General features: G+C 35.7%; 1 protein-coding gene across 2 annotated transcripts in view; it reads right to left on the reverse strand.

Moving 5' to 3' along the window:
• The window catches only part of nub (nubbin), a 51,680-nt gene that overhangs the window by 21,920 nt on the left and 10,415 nt on the right, over window positions 1-19,345 (reverse strand). The gene's annotated exons all lie outside the window — the stretch shown is intronic.

A 19,345-nucleotide genomic window follows, 5' to 3' on the forward strand; every position in this document is an offset into this window, starting at 1 on the left:
GACAAATTTTTCATATTCCGAAAAACACTTTTCCCCCATTTCGACATTTCCACATTTCCATTTCGCCAAAAGTGAAAGCCATGCAAATGTCTTTCAGCTGCTTTGATATATATTTATTTCGCTATTTCTTTGCCACTTCTTTTTTTTTTTTCTTCGTTTTTTTCCTGTCTGGAAAATGTGAAAAATCTATGGCAGCGAGAAAACTTCAAAATTTGTTAACTAAAAATGTTAACAAGCAAAATTAATGAGGCTTAAAACATGAAAGTTATTAATTAGATTAGTTTACGTTGTTGCTATTTCTTCTTGTTGTCTTTGTTGTTGTTGTTTTTGTTACTGTTACTGTTAGCCACTACATAAATTTAATTTAGATGTTTAGCTGAGATATGTGCTAAGTGCATAATTATATGTTGCTTGGCTTTAAGGCTGTATTTGAAGGGGGGCAATTTTTAAAGGGTATATAAATAATAATTCTAGGGAATATTTAAGAAAATTGTATAATATTATGTAATGCAACATAATGTAGAATACTTAAATATATAACATTACAAGTGCAAAGAGGAACAATAGATATTAAAAAATAACTATGAAATAAAATCATCCCAAAATAGAGTTCCGATTATCTCAATGTTGGGCATTTTCTTTCGCACTTCTCTAGATTGCTTTATGTTAACTTCTTTCATATGCACAATCAAATCCTATTAATTAATGTTCGAACCTTATAAAAGGTAACTCTGTCTCGTTCTGCTCTACGAATTGCCTTTATAAAAAGGAAAACAAAAGTCGATTTATGCCATGCACTTCCGTCTACCTTCCTTTCGATTTCTATCTCTATTTCTATTTCTATTTTGTATTTTTCTCATATGATTTTTTTTTCTCAATTACAAAACAGCAGACAATCAAATTATTGGCTCAATATCCGCTCGCTCGCTGGAGACGAGAAATGGACCCACGCAGTTTCTATTTGGTTGCTGGGTCTGTGGGAAGGGTAGCATCCTGCGTCGGCTTTGCTTCTTGCCTTTGGCCAAAACACAATTAAATTTCGTTTAAATGCAGCTACACTTGGCTACCCAAGAGGGTAGGAGGAGGCAACGTCTATTTGCCAAAAGTAATGCAGAATTGGAACAGTTTGCTGCTGGGCTGTTTACATTCCCACGTCCCTTGTCGCAGCCAGCACCTTGCTGCATATAATAATAATATATAATAATGAGCGTTTCTCAATAGCAACATGCGAAATGAGTTCGAAGATTCCTTTGGGCCTCAGTCGAGTGCAACTAATGTCAGGCGACAGTAGAAATCTTTCGAGTTGGCCCGAAAACTACCTGCTCTCGCTCTCACTCTGTCTCTTTCTGTCTCCCTCTCGCGCTGGCTCTGCCTGGCAGGTGATGCTTTGTTCAGCTTCTCGACCCTAGTTCTGCACAACATTCCCAGAGTTCTTAACAGTCTTTAGGCCAATCTTATGCAAAATCCTTGAATAATTTGCATGGGAAAGTGTTTGGAAATGCATTGAAGTGGAAGGGAAATCTAGAGGCGGGGCAGGTAGACTGAATAGCTGAAAAGGAAAGTGCATTATCAAAAGGAAAAATGCATTTTCATGCTGACAGGTTGCTGAAATATTTTCTTGAACATTTTGAAGCATTGCATTGCAGCTTAATTGTTTGTACAAAATTAAAAATTGCAAAACTAATATCAAATTGTCAGCCAATATGAATAAATATATATCAATAAATAAATATGAGATTGGACTGGAAATGCTCATTGAATATTCTAGAAAATTTATGTATAAACTGTTGTAGATAAAATATTTTAAATAAAAAGCAGCTAAAATTACATGAATTTTTAAATATTTTACAATGTTTGTATTATTTTCGTATTATTAAATAAATATATAATATTTATATTGTTTCAATAGATGAGTATTATTAATTGAGCAATAATTGTTATGTCTATATGAAAGTAGATATTGCCAAAATCTAAGCAAATTAAATACATTTATAAATTGATAGAAAAAATATTTTTAAAATGAAAAAATTAATTGATTTTTATTGCTGTTGAAAAAATTTACGATTTTTCAAAATATTAATATATATACATATATTATTATTTTTTTATGTCTTCAATGTAAGCCCCATAAGAAAATTTGTACTCCATGCAAAGTTATGTCCCACCCTCAAAGCACTTAAAACAATGTTTTTTATGATCTTCTACATCTTCCCTACCCTCCCGTCTTCTCAATCGTAGCGTAGCTTATGAATAGACTTTTTTTATTGAATCTATTTGCAGGCTACAAATGATCTGTCTAGTTTATCATCTAATTGGTCTCTTTATTCATAACAGTTCTGCATTCTTTTCTCACAAAGTCCATTTGCATTACCCACTTTACCGTAAAGGTAATATTTCATTTAATCTGCCCACCTCTCTAATCACAATCTCACCTTTTAGGCCCTTACAAAGTTCTGCTTCTTGTGTTCCCATAAATCTTTCACTGAATTAACATAGTTGTCTGTTACGTCTTCTTCTTCTGCTTCGTTTTGCTGCTGCTTTGTTTTGCTATTATTCATAACATTGCTCAATCGGCGCCCCCCTCTTGGCATTAGTCATGGTAATTATCCGCAATATAATTGCAATAACAATTAGCACAATTATTGCAATTTACTTTTGTTTCTAATTTCAATTTGCAAATGCGCCGCTCATTATTTGCTTTTGTTTTACACTTTGCATTCGCTTGGCAAACAAGAAACGAAAATGAATGGAAGCTTAGTAAAAATGCATATAAAATAGTAAAGTTAACTTGAGATTTTTTCGTTGGTATTTATTTGTTTACTAAGGTGTTCATTTTGTATCATTTAGAAGAGTATATGAGTCGTGTGTATAAACAGTGTCTATATTCATCAATTTATACAAGGTAAAACGAGAGAGCATGATAGCTCATATTATACTATGTATGCTGGGTATAGAAATGGGTATATACCCCATTTTGTATTATATAGGGTATACAGAGGCTCTACACAATGCATGCAGGGTATGGAGAGAGTATAAATATACTATACTTTATGTTATACAGGGTATTAAGGGTATGCACAATGGATGCAGGGTATGGAGATGATATAAATATACCACTTTATGTTACACAGACTTATATATTCTTTAGTGAAAAGTAGATATATTTCACTTTATACTCACTCTATGCCCTGTTTATATACCCTACTTTAGCACAATCAATACTCAGCTGTTTTTATACTCGAAAACATTTCTTTTTATAGTCCCTGCATATTATTGCCTTGCCTCAATACATTGTCCATTGAACCAACTTTATACACAGTATCTATTCTCTACACAGCCTTCTTCATTCTATATCATAACCCTCTTTCTCTACCCTTTATATAATCTTTTGAATATTCTTCTTCTGTAAGCTTCCTACAGTCTCTCTCTATATATTATCTATACGCCTCTCCCATATCTTATTCATTTTCTGCAAATTTTGTATACCTTATCTTCATCTATAACCTCATCGCTTATTTCTTATTCATACTACCCTATAGCTCTACCTCTTCTATGTTACCTCTGTAGCCTCTCATAATCATCTCTATACCCCATGATACCCTATCTTTAGTCTCTCTATACATTATTTCATACTCTACTCTCCCTATTTCCCCTCCCTCCCGCCTCTCTGCCCCTCTCACTTATTTGTTTCAATTTTTCTTGTAAACTGGCTACATTTTTCGCACTCTGCTGTGGCAACACGCAACTTTTGCGAAGCGCAGCTTATAAATTTATTGCTTGCCACACCCCGCTCCGCCTCCCTCGGGCCGTCCACTCCCCCTCGGTACCGCCCACCCGCTGACTTTTTGCATATTTATAAATGCAAAGCGCGCGCGCAAATTCGTTGCACTTCATAAATTTTTACTAGACTTTACGGAGAGTGGCGAGTGAAGAGTGTAGAGTGTAGAGTGGAGAGTGGATGCCAACTGGATTCCAATTGGAACAGTCTTTGCAGACGCAGCTCTAATTAGCTTTTACTGTTTGCTGCGTGCTGCAGCAGCTGCTGTTGCTGTTGCTGCTGCCGAACAATGCTTTCAACTTTGCCGCATCGTGTGGCAGCTAAAGATCAAAGTCAAGGATCAAAACAATACGCAGAGCCGTCACAACCATTGTCCGAAGCTTGTTATGATAAACTGTCTCCATCTCTCTCTTCTCCTCTTCTGTCTCTCTCCCCATCTCTCTGCTCTGGTCTGTCTTTCAATCAGGCAGAAAATGTGGCAGAAATCAATGCGGCAAACAAGACACAAAATGTCAAAACGCAAAAGCCCAAAAGGCCAAAAAGCCGCTCAACAACTTTAACTACCAGCCGAAGCCAGCATGTAAAGAGCGAGAGCAGGAGCAGAGGGAAACGTAGCGGAGGGAAGAGCAGCTCTCTATAAGCCCTGACTTTGTGGCTTTCAGTGCCAACGCATTGTTTAAGCTCGCTTTTATTTCCCAGTTCAGTTTGTTAGCTTTTTTCCATCTCGTATTCGAATAGAAATGTCAAGCGCACTCAATTATTATCGTTATCATAATCGTCATCGTTATCGTCACGCTATTGTCAGCAGCAGCAACAGCAGCATGAGCAGCAGCAACAGCCACATGCAAATTGCACTTTTATTCAAAGTAGTTGCATCTTTTTTTTTCTTTTTTTTTTTTTTTTTTTTTGCATGAATTCTTCAATGCATTTTTGTTGAATATATATATATATATACATATGTATATATAAAGAAGTTTTTTTTTTTTTTTTGTGCTTTGCCTGTTGCAGCTGACGTTGCGCAGGCTTTTTATAGCTGCACAGAAACCTTGAGGCATTTGCAACTGTTATGGAAATGTCTTCATTTGTAAACAGGCAGCAGTTATTGGCAGCTTTGCTTTGCAAAATATTCAAGGAAATATAATATTGAGATTGAGAATATAGCTTGATTTATTGCTGGGATATAAACATAATACAACTAAGTAAAGCTTCAATTTTTAATTTTTTGTTTTCTTTTAAATATTCAAACTAATTTAAATATTTGTCTATTTATATATCATGTAAAATTTGAATTAAATATTTTTTTAATTTTCTCTATTAATTATTCATTACTTATCATTGATCTCGATGTATTTATTATTTTTTATTATTATTATTATTTTTCTTTTTTTCAATATTTGTCTATAATTTTCTTGTCTTATTTGCAATTGATGTTTTAATGGATTAGTTTAAACATATATCGAGTCAATAATGAACGAGCTGATCTTAGTAATTAAGCGCATTTCAATTACAGTAAACTGAGCGCTCTCTGCTGATGTTTAAATAGAAACAAGGAGTAACAACAACAACAACAACAACAGCAGCAACAATCAAACACGAAATGTACGCAAATCAGCCAAAGGCAAAGCAAAAGTTGTAATTTTTCAATTGAATGCACACAGCAACTGTTGCCGTTGCAGTAGCAACTGTTGCTATTGCTGCTGCTGTTGCACGCATATTCGCAGTCAGGGTTAAAGAAACAGCAACAACAACAACAACAACAGCAGTAGCAGCAGGGCGACGGGGGTAATTAGCATGCGCTGCGATTAACATATAATTAATTGTTGAAATAATAAAAAAATTCCAGCAAAATGCAAAAAATGAAAATTGCTACAAAAAAAAAAGGTTACAAAAAATTGCTAGAAAAAATTGTGTATAAAAAAATTTATCAGCATTTGGCATCGGCATCGCATGCAAAATACATTCCCCAGCGAAAATAACGCAACAGCTCAAGTCCAAAGGGAAGCAACTGAAATCGAATAGTGAATGCGCTATAAAAGGGGATTTCTTTAATGTCAATGGAAGGCTTAAGCGTTAATATAATAGAGTATTACGTTGATTATTGACTGACAAATAAGTTTTAGTAAACTCATATATATTATCTGTTAAAATTTTAAAAATAAAATGATATAAGTGAGCTTATAAAAAATATTAAAATAAATAAAAATAATTTTTATAATTTTTATCCATAATAGATCTTAAAAACTAAAAACTATATAAAAACACAAAAAAAAATATTAATTTAAAAACCTTTTTAAATGATATATTTTTGAATATTTATTTTAAATTATTGTGTCAACTTCTTAATTGTATTTCAATTAAATTTGTATATCTTCTCATCTGCTATGCAAAATCTATAATTTGAGTTTTATCAGCTTTTTTTCATTGTCTTAACACCTTTCATGGGTTAGTGTATTGGCATAAAAGAAACAGGTGCACAGTGCCGTGTGCACTAATTAGTTGCACAACGGACCGAAAAAACAACAAAAGATACGCAAATATTTTGCGCCGCACTCGCTGCTTTCATAACAGCAATTGCGAGCGAGCAGCGCGGCTGACGCCAACTGCAACTGCAACTGCACTGCAAGTGCACTGTCTGTCTGTCAGTCTGTCTGTTTGTCTGCGGCACGCAGCTTTTGCAGTTTGTCTCGAAAGTTCAATTAACGCATTTTGCTAGCTGCGCTGTCGGCGTTTGCCTCTAAGCCACTTAAGCGCTCAAACAGGCCAGAACGTCTGCAAAGCGAAAGACTGAGGCAACGAACTTGCTGCCAATTGCTGCGACTGCAAGAGCGACAACAACAACAACAACTGTGGCATGCGCTGTAATCGATATGCAACCGAGTCGAGTCGAGGCGCAGCAATCGAGGCTCGTTTTACTGCATATGCAAATCTAGCCATAAATCAGCTAAATCGAACTAAATTACACCAAATCTATCCCGCTGCGCTATCGAAATGAAGTTCTCAACGATCGAGCAACGCTGTTGTTGTTGTTGTTGTCGTTGTTGTCATTGCCAAGGCGAACGAAGTTGGAGGTGGCAATTTATGTGGCAGTTGCAGCTTATGCAAGTAATTAGCAATTGTTTAATTATAGTGCGAACAGTTCGCCTTCTATTCCACTTGCCATGCAGTCTACTCTGTGCCGCCTTCTTTTTGGGTTCTTTGCCCCGTTTGGCTTAACTAATTGAGCCACGGACTGAGCCAAGAGTGAATGAGTGCCATTATTGTTGCTGTTGCTGTTGTTGTTGCTGTTGTTACTGGCTGACACAATTGCCTGTCAATTGTAATTAGTTGTGCTTTTTGAGCATTGCAGCGGGAATAGTAGAAAACGCCCTCTACTAAAGTGCCGTTATACCAAAGGGTCGCCGTTGAGTACTAGAGCTAACTGTAGGTGCATCAGTTGCCAATTAGTTCAATGGGGCAAGTTGTTAATCATTAAATTCAATTTGTATTGATAAAACTAGTGTTTAAGATAAGCAGATTTTGTTCAAAAGTAATTGATTTTATTTCCAGCAGTCTTTAAAAAAAAAAAAAAAGAAATTATTAAAAACTGGGTATTTAAAAATAGAATACATTTTTTGATGGTCAATATATCATTTTTAATCTCATTATTCCATTTGAATTTGATTTGGGTATGCATCACTAGCGTCAGCTATCACGCCATCTATAGGCAAAGAGTAGAGGTAGGTAGCACTAGTTGTCTTATAAGACTACATACAGATTTATTAGATACCTTCTTATTAGATACTCTCAAGGATCTTGTGCATCCCTTAGAAACTGAATAAGATAATCCAAATTCTAATAAAACACTAGCTTACTCAATATATGAAAAGTCAAGTATGAAAAATCGTATAGAAAATGGAAGTGGAGTGATTCATGATTTATTATAATTTATTATATAATATATTTGTAATTATAATTATTATTATGTAATATATTTGTATTTAATTTTTTAAATATTTATTTTTCCTAAGCTATAATATCTATAAAATAATTATATTGTATATGTGTACATATTTATATAACATTATGGCAAATATTTAAGGAAATCGAAATATCTATACTTTTTGCTATATATATTTATGTTGTCTTTTTATATCATTTTTATATTTTTATTTAATTTTTTATATTTTTATTTTCACGCATTAAAATATTTAATATTTGGTTATTCACATAAAATGTGCAAAGTTTTCTTTTTTTTCAATTATGGCTAAATGCTTAGCTATTATATAGAAATCTTTTTTAACTATCTTCAAATTGTTATTAGCATCTGACCATTTAAGACAAAACTCAACAAAAAAGAGTAGTTACAGCAGCAACAGTCGGCGGTCGGCAGACGGCAGCAACAATCGTCGTCAGCAATGGTAGATTGTCTGGCAGTTGTCTGCAATTGCCATTCAGGTGCAAAAATCAGTTAATAACTCTTTATAACACCAGCCAATAATGCCGGCAAACTGGGAACTGGCAACTGGTCGCAGTGGCAGCGACAGCAGCAGCAGCAGCAACAGCAACATGATTCATCACGCAGACAGCGGCAACAGCAGCAGCAACAACAAAAGTGCCGAGAGATCTCGTGACAGAAATTGCAGCAGCAAAAGCAAAAGCAATTGGCGGCAACAGCAAGAGCAACAGCAACAGCGACAGCGACATCTAGCGGCGGCAAATGGAGTGTTAAATAACAATTACAACTTTATGAAAATATTTGCGTTGTTGTTGCTGTGTTTATTGCACTGCATAAAAACGCTTAACAACAACTGTAGTGCAGAGCAAATGAGAGAGCGAAAGAGAGGGAACCAGATAGAGATACAGATAAAGATAGTGAGAGTGAGGGAGAGGGAGAGAGAGAGAGAGTAAAGTCTTTTGGCTAATTAGTGCAGGCAGAAGAGCGCAGACAAGGGTTTCCAAAACTAATTTCAGATATGCATCTGTTGCTGCTGCTGCAGTTGTTGTTGTTGTTGCAGCAGCACGCCCTCCATTGTGGCCAAGAGGTCGAGTAATGCGGTCCAGGCTTCTGTTAGGTAGATCGACTTCAACTCAAAACCAATCACAGCAACATGCAAAAGAATCTGCAGCAACAGCAACGGCAACAGCAACATGTTGCTGTTGTGCAGATGCTGCTGCTGCTGTTGCTGCTTGGTGCTACACCGATTTTTCTTTGGCAGCGTAAAAGTTATATACAAAAGTAATATTCGTCATAATCATAATGATAGGCTTTCAAAGCGTAAAGCAACGGCAACAACAATAACAACAACAACAGCAACAACAGCCGCAGCAGCAACAACAGCAGCAGCAACAGCAACAGCAACAGCAGCCGCCATGCCAGTAGATTATGATGATGACTCGAGTCCTCGCAGTTGCCCCACAAAGTAGCCGCATACAACAGCAACAGCAACAGCTGGGTCATAGAGGGGGTAAAGGAGCTTGGAGGGGGCTTTCTACAAGCAATTCAAGCAAAGTCGTCGTCGTCGTCGTCGTCGTCGTCGTCCGCACGATCCATGCAAATTAAATGAAACGTACGATGCGCAAAAAAAGTTCCCATGACTTAAGAGTTGCAGCAAGGCAGCAGCAGGAGAAGCAGCAGCTGGAGCAAGAGCAGATCGGTTGGAGGGGCGCGCGCTGCGTCTGCTGCGAGGGGGTGTGGCACAGGTCCAACGTGCGGCCGAGTCTCTTTTGTGTATGTTGCTTGCTTTTAGCTGCGCCTCATTTTCCCATTCATGCATTCAATTTTTGTTCGGCTGTTGTTGTTGTTGTTGTTGTTGTTGTTGCTGTTGCTGTTGCTGTTGCTGTTGCTGTTGCTGTTGCTGTTGTTGCTGTTGTTGCTGCCCGCGTCCAAGTGTCATAAATCCTTTGGCTTAATAATATGCACCTTGCTGCCTGGTCTCCAGCTACGGCTTCGAACTCGGAACTTGGAGTTTTTTCGACTTTTTTTTTCGCCTGCTTCCAGATGTGAACCTCAATTATGTTTGTTCGCTGCAATTGTTGCCGTTGCTGTTGATTTTAATGCGTTGCAATTGTGGCTTTAAAAATAAAAACATATTTACAGATTGCTTTTGATGTTTTAAGCCAAAAATATGGCATATAGGGCATAAATTGGTAAACATTTAATGGAATGCATACAATATATATATACAATATATATTTTTTTTCCTTTATATTTATTAGACTTTTTAATATTTCTACTAAATTTTTTAAAAATATTTACACTAACATGAGTTTTAAATGATTTCTTTTTAAGCTTTTTGTAATTTATACTGAATCTTTTTATTTATTTATTATTTTTTTTTTTTTTATAAGATTATATTTATTTTTAATATTTAAGCTTTGTAATGTTTAGACTAGTATGTTTTTATTTTTTCGTTTTTCTTTTATATATTTATACCAACATGAAGTTTGAATGACTTTTTTTACAACTATTTTGGAAAATATACTGAATTTATTTTTTTTGTATTATTATATTTTTTTTAATCGGCATTTTTAATTCATATTTAAATAAAAAATAATATAATATTTAATTTGGTTAGTTTACAATCATATATAAATAAATACAATTAGAAGTTTATCTAGTATACATTTTTTTTAAATTTATTTATTTTGGGTATTTGTCGAAATTCCTTTGAAAAATATTTATGTATTTTTTGTGATCTTTTTTTTTTTTTTCTTTACGTAAAATATAATTTTTATGAGTTTGTTTATATTTTGTATTATATATAATATATTAACTATGTTGGGAAATATAATTTTTTTTTTTTTTTTTTTATTATATTTTATTATTTATATTATTAGTTTAAGGCTCTCTCCCGTCTCGTAAAACTTAAGAATTTAGACAAACAGAACTTAAGGCATATCAAAAACACATAAGAGAATACATATATATAAAACTGATAGCATTTCATAATAAATTTGTCGAGTTGAACTCTTGGCAATGGCAATCGGGCTACTGGTAGCTGAGCATTCGGCATGGCATTTAGGCCCATTAGCTGCAGCTGGCTAGGGCCATGAAAGCCGCCCAGAGTTGGCTAATGAAATTGAAAGAAAAAAAAAAAAAAGAGGAAAGATAAAGAAAAGGTAGAGGTAAAGGTGCAGCTGATGCGTTAAGCTGTATTGCATTGGATTTGGCCATTGGCCGCGGCGCATCGTCACGTTTGGGCAGTTAAATTTGTGGCCATTGGAGATGGCAGATTGGTCATGGGGCAGTTCTTCAATGTTTACCATAAAAAATGGCAAATCTGTGCTACGTTGCTTTTCGACTTGGAAGTTCGTGGCGCTTAAGAACAGTCGGAACGGCGCGTATTTCCAGTTAACTGCAAGCATAACTCATACGCCGGGGGTTCTGAGAGAGTAAAGTGGTAGAGCGAATGAGTGTGAGGGAGAGGAGAGAAGAGAGGTGATGGTGGTGCAGAGAGTGCGAGCAGCCAATTAGCAATAATAAAGTTGAGACGTGATATTTCATTTGGCGAAAATTTGCCTACGTCCCATAAAACAAAACAAAACAGAACCGAACCTAACCGCACCGAACAGAACTCAAAACGTAGCGCTGTTTCCACAGAAAGGCAGCTGTTGGCCAAATTATATGCATAAATAATAATTTGAAGCAGAAACAGAAACAGAAACAGATGAAAGGAAATACGAACTATAAATTGTGTGGCAAGGAACGTGACGCACATCCTTGCACACATAAATATATATATATATATACATATACCTATACTATATATATCCTTTTGCTTTATATTTGAGTTTGAACTGTTTTTGGGTTTCGCAGCTCCCCCAAAACGCCCGTTGCATACCCTATCATTAGCATTTCCGCTTTTTATTATTATTATGCCTGTATGTGTGTGTGTTTGTGTGTGTATGACCTATAAGATGATACGAGTGCCAGATGATCATACTTAATCATAATTTAAGCTGCGCTCGAGTCAAATTGCTGCTGCTGCTGTTGTTGTTGTTGTTGTTGCTTGTCATATGAAAATTGCAGCGCCATTAAAGTCCAAGTTCAAGTTCTGTGCTGAACGTTCGGCAACTCGCCGCTGCTTCTTCTTCTTCATCGGCGAGCGGATATGTTGTCTGAAAATTGTTGGCTAAAATTATCAGCGAATAACCCAAAAATTAATTGACTTTTGGCCCGAAAGGTTGGCGCGTAGGCAAATTAGCTTGCCCAAACACTATTCCCATTCAGTTTCCTGGGAATACAATTAGAGAGAGACAAACAGGGGAAGAAGAAGAGAGAGAGAGCGAGAGAGCTTAGCAGGAGATGAAAGGGGCAAGAAACAAGCAGCAAAACATTCGTTCGCATCGGGGCGTTAGGTGCGGCTGTTCGCTTTTACAGTTAGCTCACAAATTGAGTTCGGTTCCTAAGTCTTTTGTTGCACTTGCCGAAAAGGAGGCTGGAAATAAATTAGCTTGGCTTGTCTTATGCGCTATTAACTCTCGCTTATACAGAATCAGAGAACTCTAAACCTTTTCGCTCAGTGTAGCCTGCAGCCACAACATAAACAATTTGCCTGGACTACAAAGATTAATGGATTCTGGATTCTGCGGCAGTCCTTTATCTTTTTTTCTTTTTTTTAGTTACCTCACACACATGCACACACACTCAGTCACACTGCTTTGGAGTCTAAATTCAGTGGCGATTGCTTGGACAGTTCCTGGTATTAATTTCAAATTCATAAGACGAATTTCATTTCGGGAGCCGCCGCAGCTATCCACGCTGGCGGCAACAGCTCTTAACTTTTGTGTTTTCTTTATTTTCACATCTTTTTGAATACAAAACTCGAGCATTTAGTTGCGCCCCGTTGACCTTCAGCTGGAGTTTAGAAGGCGCCTCGCTTGAAACCCTTTGAAGGAACTTGCTAACTGCTCGCAGCTAGTGAGCCACATGACGCCGTCTTTCGACATTTATGACCAGCAGCAACAACAACAACAACAACAACACAAGTCTCCTTTGTCTGTATGTAAACCCTTATCCTCACCCTTAGCCCTGGTCGTCTGTACGCTTTTTGGTTGACTTCCTCCCTCAATGCTTTTGCGGTTATAAAAATTGTGCCAACATTTTTATGACTTTTCAACACTTTGGCTCTCGAGCACTTGTTGCCTTCTGCCCCTGCTTCTTCTTCGCATCTAGATGGCTGTTGTTGTTGTTGCTGTTGTTGGGCGCCAGCTTATGAAGTTGATTGCCTGCTGCGTGGCTAATTTTGAACGGCAAAGAACAAAATATATGATTGATCATTCAGTTTTTGTAGGCATATAAAACAGGTGATAAGTTTTATGTTGAACTAGGGGTCAGTGTTTAAAGCACTGAATAGCTTGAAGTTGTAAATATACAATGAGTTCAATATAATACTGTATAAAATATATATAAGTAAGATGGATAGATATCGGAGGGCTGCTCATATAACCGCCATTAATTGTAATGCTTTGCTCTATAATCACAGAGATTTTACGCTTATAAAACTTGTATATCTATTATCGATAAATATCTAAACCAAAGAGATACCTTTAAGAAAAACTCTTTCGCTTACTCTTTCGTTTTTATTAGAGACAATATAGGAGACATTCTTTTTGAATGGAATCCGATTTGTTATATAGACAGATGAGAGTATATGAATTTACTTCAGGAGAGCTCATATATTGGGTTTTTATAATATTTTATATATCTTTTGCATATAATATTCACATTATATCAATATAGTCATAATTAAGGCTTCCTATTGTAAAGTCTAATGGGCATATAATATGATAATTTTATAATATATAACTGAAATATGTTAAAAAGTCATTCTATATACTATATATCTTGACTTAATAGCAGTTAAGTAAAAAAAAGTTTCATATCATCGATATATTCGAGAAATATACCTCATAAAATTAACTTTACCCATGTACAGACATACAATATTACTTCCTCGAAGTTTAGAAAAATTCATTAAAAATATGTATTTACGAAGGCACAAATAGATAACAACAGCATATTTGAGATGATATTTCTGAAACATTTTAAATTGAATTACCAGCCTAACATAATGTCATTAAGAGCCATTTAAGTCTAGGCCCTAACTTGCTTTACCAGCTTTTTAAACTCTGTGAAAATCGCAAGCCTGTTTTCAGCAGCAAACTAACTTCTATCTAGTTAGAGTCTGGCTGTCATTAAGTTGAGCTATTACCCAGCTAAATGGCGCAGTTGGGGAGCATTTGCCAAAGTTGTAAATTGCCAGGCGACGGGGGCGAGTTCAATGCACAAATCCAAGCCACAGCAGCCATTAAGCAGCAGAGCAGATGAGACTGGAGAGAGATGGGGAGAGAGGTCAGTAGTTGATCTGCTGCACAGAAGAGAGCGAGGCTGACAACTGTCAGAATTTAATGGCGGCTTCAATTTTTATAACCAAAGCACGACTACCGTCAACAGCAACTTGCAACAGCAGCAACAGCAGAGGCAGCAGCAGCAGAGGCAGCGAGCAGCAGCGAGCAGGCATTCATCAGAGTCAAGTTCAAGTTTGAGGCAAAGAGATTATGGGCAGCCAATCTCTCTTGGGCAAGACTTGAAAATGCAAACGAGTCGCAAAACGCTGGTCAAAATGCAGATTTGAAAGGCACGATATGATGAGGGGCAGAGGGATGGGCGGCAGGGCAAACGGTTTGTCTGTGTGCAGCATGCAACAAGAGTTCCCACAGTTTCGCTGCTGCGGCGGCTGCGGCTGCGGCTGCGGCTGCTGCGGTTGCTCTTTGGCAACGCCTTCAAAAGCTGATGACGTTGTAAGAGTCGAAGTCGTAGCAGCAGTTGCTGATGATGCCACAGCCTCCAAACTCCAACTCCAACTCCAACCAGCTCCAGCTCCAACTTCCAGCTCATATGCATGCCAGACTCTCAGCTTTTGGCTCCATCATCTTTTTTTTTTTTTTTTTTTTTTTTGCAGCTCTCGTCCTCTCGTCTTATCTCACAAAATTTGATCAACGTTTTCGCAATTCGGGAGCTCCGCCCCGAAGGTATTTTCCATAAATATTCTTGGGCAACGTTTTTTGTTTTTGGCTTTTTAGCTTTTTACTTTTATTAGCCAGTTGCTGTTTTTGTTGTTGCTGTTGCTACAAATAAATTAAAATTATGCATGCTTAGGTATGGGAACGGATTTTTTTCTCTCTCTCTGCTTGGCTTTGGTCTCATGGGAAAGTCGCCTTCAAATAAATAAATTTAAGTTCGTTTTATTTTTATGTGTGGGTGTTGCAGCTAAACAGCCTGTAAAATGTGAAGTACTTCAGTTTAGTTAACTTGAATAGTAACTAGCTGTTAATAAACACATACACATACATATATGTATATAGAGGGTAAGCATTGCATAAGAGCTGCAGATGTAAACAAATTTGCCAAAATCGAATTTAAGTTTAGAGACAAATATAATACTTTATAATTAAAATATAATTATAATAATTAAATAATATACAATAATAATAATAATTATAATAGTAATTTTAGATAGCTAGACATCTATTTATGTTAATAAAATGCATATACCCAATTAAAAATTTAAAATTTTTGAATTAATTTTAATTTTTTTTATTTTAATTTGTATAAATAATTTTTTTTTTTTTTTTCATATTTTCAATTCAAAGCTTATATGAAAAAAAAATTAAAATAAATAAATCAAATAATACATATATAAATAAACATAATATTAATAATAATAATTCAGACAGTTAAACTTTTTTTTATATTAATAAAATTTTAATATAAACAAAAAAAGTAAATGTTTAAGTTTATAAAATATTTCATTCTAACTTTCACTAAAAATATATATTTCTTATCTTAAAGCTAAATTGAATGAATTTATAGAAAATTTTCCTTAAATTAATAATCTTATGTCTTAGCAACATAATCATCATATTAATAACCATATTATATATAATATCTTTATATAAGCTTACAGCAACTCACTATAAAATATTTTTCCATATACTTCATATACATACTTTCCTCTACAAAAAATGTAGTTTGAACAATTGAACTGTGTGTAGCTGTTTGCCTTGACTGTAATATCCGTTACATTCATCTGAAGAATTCACAATGGACTTCAGGTAGCAGGCATGTTATGCGTATCAGTCGAGCCGCTCAAATTGCTACTGCAGCTACTACGTAGAAATGACGTGAAACTCATCTTCATTTATCATTTTGAATAATAATCAAATCATAAAGGCGACGAATGAGGCAACGCGTCAAAGGCGACGGCGACGGCGACGGCTAAGGTAAAGGCGTCAGCTGCAGTCATTCCGGCTGTCAGGCGAACAGACAATCAGACAATAGATGGCCAAGAAAGGGGAGCTATCTGAGCTGAGCTGAAAGAAGTTTCGAACGCGCGGACTGCAATCAGTGCTGAATGAACCGAACTTTGGGTTGGGTTATTAAAAAAGAATTTGCATAAAAGGCACGAGCTCTCATTTTCTTCACCACAAGGATTAAGCCATAAATAACTGGGCGGGCTGCCAAGAGACAGAAAAAGAGAGAGATAGAGAGAGAGAGAGAGAGAGGGAGAGAGAGAAAGAGTGAAGCCAGTTCCTATGAAATTATATTCAAATTAGTTTGAAGTTTTGCCGTCCCATAATTATTACAAACACAAAGCACACTCGAGAGCACTTGAGATTATGCTAAATGCCAAATGGATGAGGTGTGCTTCCAGCCACAGATGTAGATGTAGACGAAGCCTCTCAGAGACGCTGAGCTCTCAGCTTCGTCTTTGAAGCTGGGTGCAGTGGCTGCCACAGCGGCGCTCATCAATTATCCACGTGCTTACAGCTCTAGCAATTTGTTAGATGTTGTCTATGGCTTTGGCTTTTGAGAGAGTGAGAGAGAAAGAGTGGGAAAGGGAGAGGGAGAAGAGGTGCGCACTTTTGACACCTTTTGCATGCCACAGTCAGGGGCTTTACAGAGGCTGGGCCACAGCCAACACCTCTTGACGTGATTATAACAGTTTTACGGTTAGTTATTAATGATTCGCTATTCAATAGACACAATGAAGCAATTCCCTCAAACTCTTTGACTCGGCGGCAAACATGATAATTAGCATGCGCCTCACAATTACTCTATCCAACTCAGCCCAACTGAAAGGATTGGGATGTGGAAATTTCGACCAAATTATCTTAGATTCCTTATGGAGAAAGTGCAAAAGCTTCAATTAATTGTTGGAATATAATAATCCAAGAAATTAGTGCAGATCTTCTTTGTGAAGTCTTGGTGAGTCTTTTTTGATCATTACAGAGAATGGCGAATTAGATGAAGATGAAAATGAGGTGGAATATGTATAGTACTACTATGACAATAAGACATAGACATAAAGATAGAAATGAACAATAAAAATGCTAAGTGAAGAGGAAGAAAACTTGGAATAAAGGAAAAACTGATAAAGAGAGGGCGAAAGCAAGAATAGTTTGAGAGTCATATACTAAAGCGAGAGGAAGAAAAAAACGAGAGAGTGAGATTGAGAGATAAAGAGAGAAAGAGAGAGTGAAAAACGTAGAGCGATAGACAGAGAGAACTATGGATAAAGGAAGAGGGATAAGAATGGGAAACATAGAAGTAAACGGAGAAAGAAATATGTGCATGAGAGAAGGAAAGAGAGAAAGAGAGGAGAAACGAAAAGAGGCAGAGGGCGAGTTAGAAAATAGAGTTGCGAAAACCTTGAATATAATTTGATACATATATAAATATTTATAAAATGAATAAAATAAAATAATTAAATGTAACTAAATGCCGATGCCAAATCCAAATTAAATTATTATAAAATAAGAAATCTTTTTCTAGAAATTGCCCCAACTAACTTAATTACTGAATGAGTTTTAATAGATGCTCACAAAAGTCAGCGAGCATTGCAAATAGTTTTTAGCCTTTGGGCTACAATTAAATTTACATAGCGATACGAATTTTATCGCTCTATATCTAAATATATGTGTATCTATATATCGTTATACATGCGATATTTATTTAAATGATATCATTTCCTGAGCTCGTTTCCGAAACACCTCGCGGCATGTTGTGCTATGTAAATTTAGGTGTGTGTATGTGTGTGTGTGTTTGTGTGTGTGTGTGTGTGTTGTCCGTCAACAATCAAGTCATTTATCAAAGGCAGAGCCAAATATTCAAAACATGGGCATTATGCATGCCATGCCATGCCATGTCAGCATGGAGCTGCTCTCTTTGCTTTGTGAGCTTGGCCTAAACCAACAGAAATATAGAAATAAAAGATGAAAATATTGCGTGCAGACATCGGCTAATAATTTTCATGAAGAAATTCAGGGGCAAACGCTGTGAGTGAATGGAAGATGAGGAAACAGAAGTCGAGCAGACGATTGGAAGCGTTGGCGATCAACACTCAAATCATGAAATGATAATAATGATGTTTCATTCAGTCAGCCAGGCAGACGATGATGGGGGAGGAGTAGACGGAAGTGCAACAGCAACAGCAACAGCAACGGCAACAATAACAACAACAACAGGAGGAGCAACAGCAGCAGCAGTAGTAACCTGCTCGCTGATGAACCTAATGATAAGTATGAAAATGAGTTAAAGGCGCAGATGACACGACACAGTTAAGGCGAGAGAGGGATCTCTCTGTGTATGTCTCTCTCTCTCTCTTTCCCATTCCCAATTTCATTTATGAATGAACCTTAAAGGGCGCATTATAAATCAAAAGACACACACGTCGTTCTCTGGCCGTTGCTCAGTGTTCGCTGCTCGAAACAGGAGCGTGACCAGACAGGAAATGGAAATGAGCGCACAATAAGCCGCCAAAAAAGAGCAGAGATATAAGCAAGGGCAGTGACTGGCTGACAGACTATTATTTAAGAGAACTTACATATGTCTATACATGTAATTATATATAGAATAAATCATCTAAATGCCTCTACAAATTGCATATCTAGAATCCCAATAATTTTAGGAGTCTTCAAGATTATATAATTTTGTCACATTCATTCCATTTCCATGATAATTTTAAGTTTCGCAAAATGCATTTTTATGATAAAAAATCATAAATTATATTATAAAAAATACATGAATAAAATAATAATGACAAAAATAAAATAAAAGTTGAAAATTAATAAGTTTTAAAATTGATGTAATGAATGAATGTAATGAAAAATTTGTCCACTTTGGAAAATTAAATGCATGTATTTTTTTTTTTCTAAAATTATTTTCTTTTTTTTTTTTCTTTACTAAATTAGAAACTTTTACTTGCATATGAAAAATAAGATTAAAAAAATTTCAGATTATATTCTGATTTTAAATGAATTTAATATTTTGGTTGCGACTTTATGTTCATGCCTTTAATTTAATTTATTTAATAGTTTTATTTTTTATTTTTTTTTTTTCATTTAAAACATTATACAAATTTTAAAATTTTTGTTGAATTTGTTGTTAATTAATAAATTTTATTATAGTTTTTTTTTAAGCATATCAAACGAGCCTGGTGGCATGCAGATATCATTAAATAAATTTATATGTAAATACATACATATATACATATATTTATGTATGTCTGCATGTTGGAAATCAAC

The sequence above is a fragment of the Drosophila arizonae genome, chromosome 3, assembly GCF_054131065.1.
Source record: "Drosophila arizonae isolate 15081-1271.41 chromosome 3, UAZ_ARI_1.0, whole genome shotgun sequence".
Classification (NCBI taxonomy): Eukaryota; Metazoa; Arthropoda; class Insecta; order Diptera; family Drosophilidae; genus Drosophila; species Drosophila arizonae.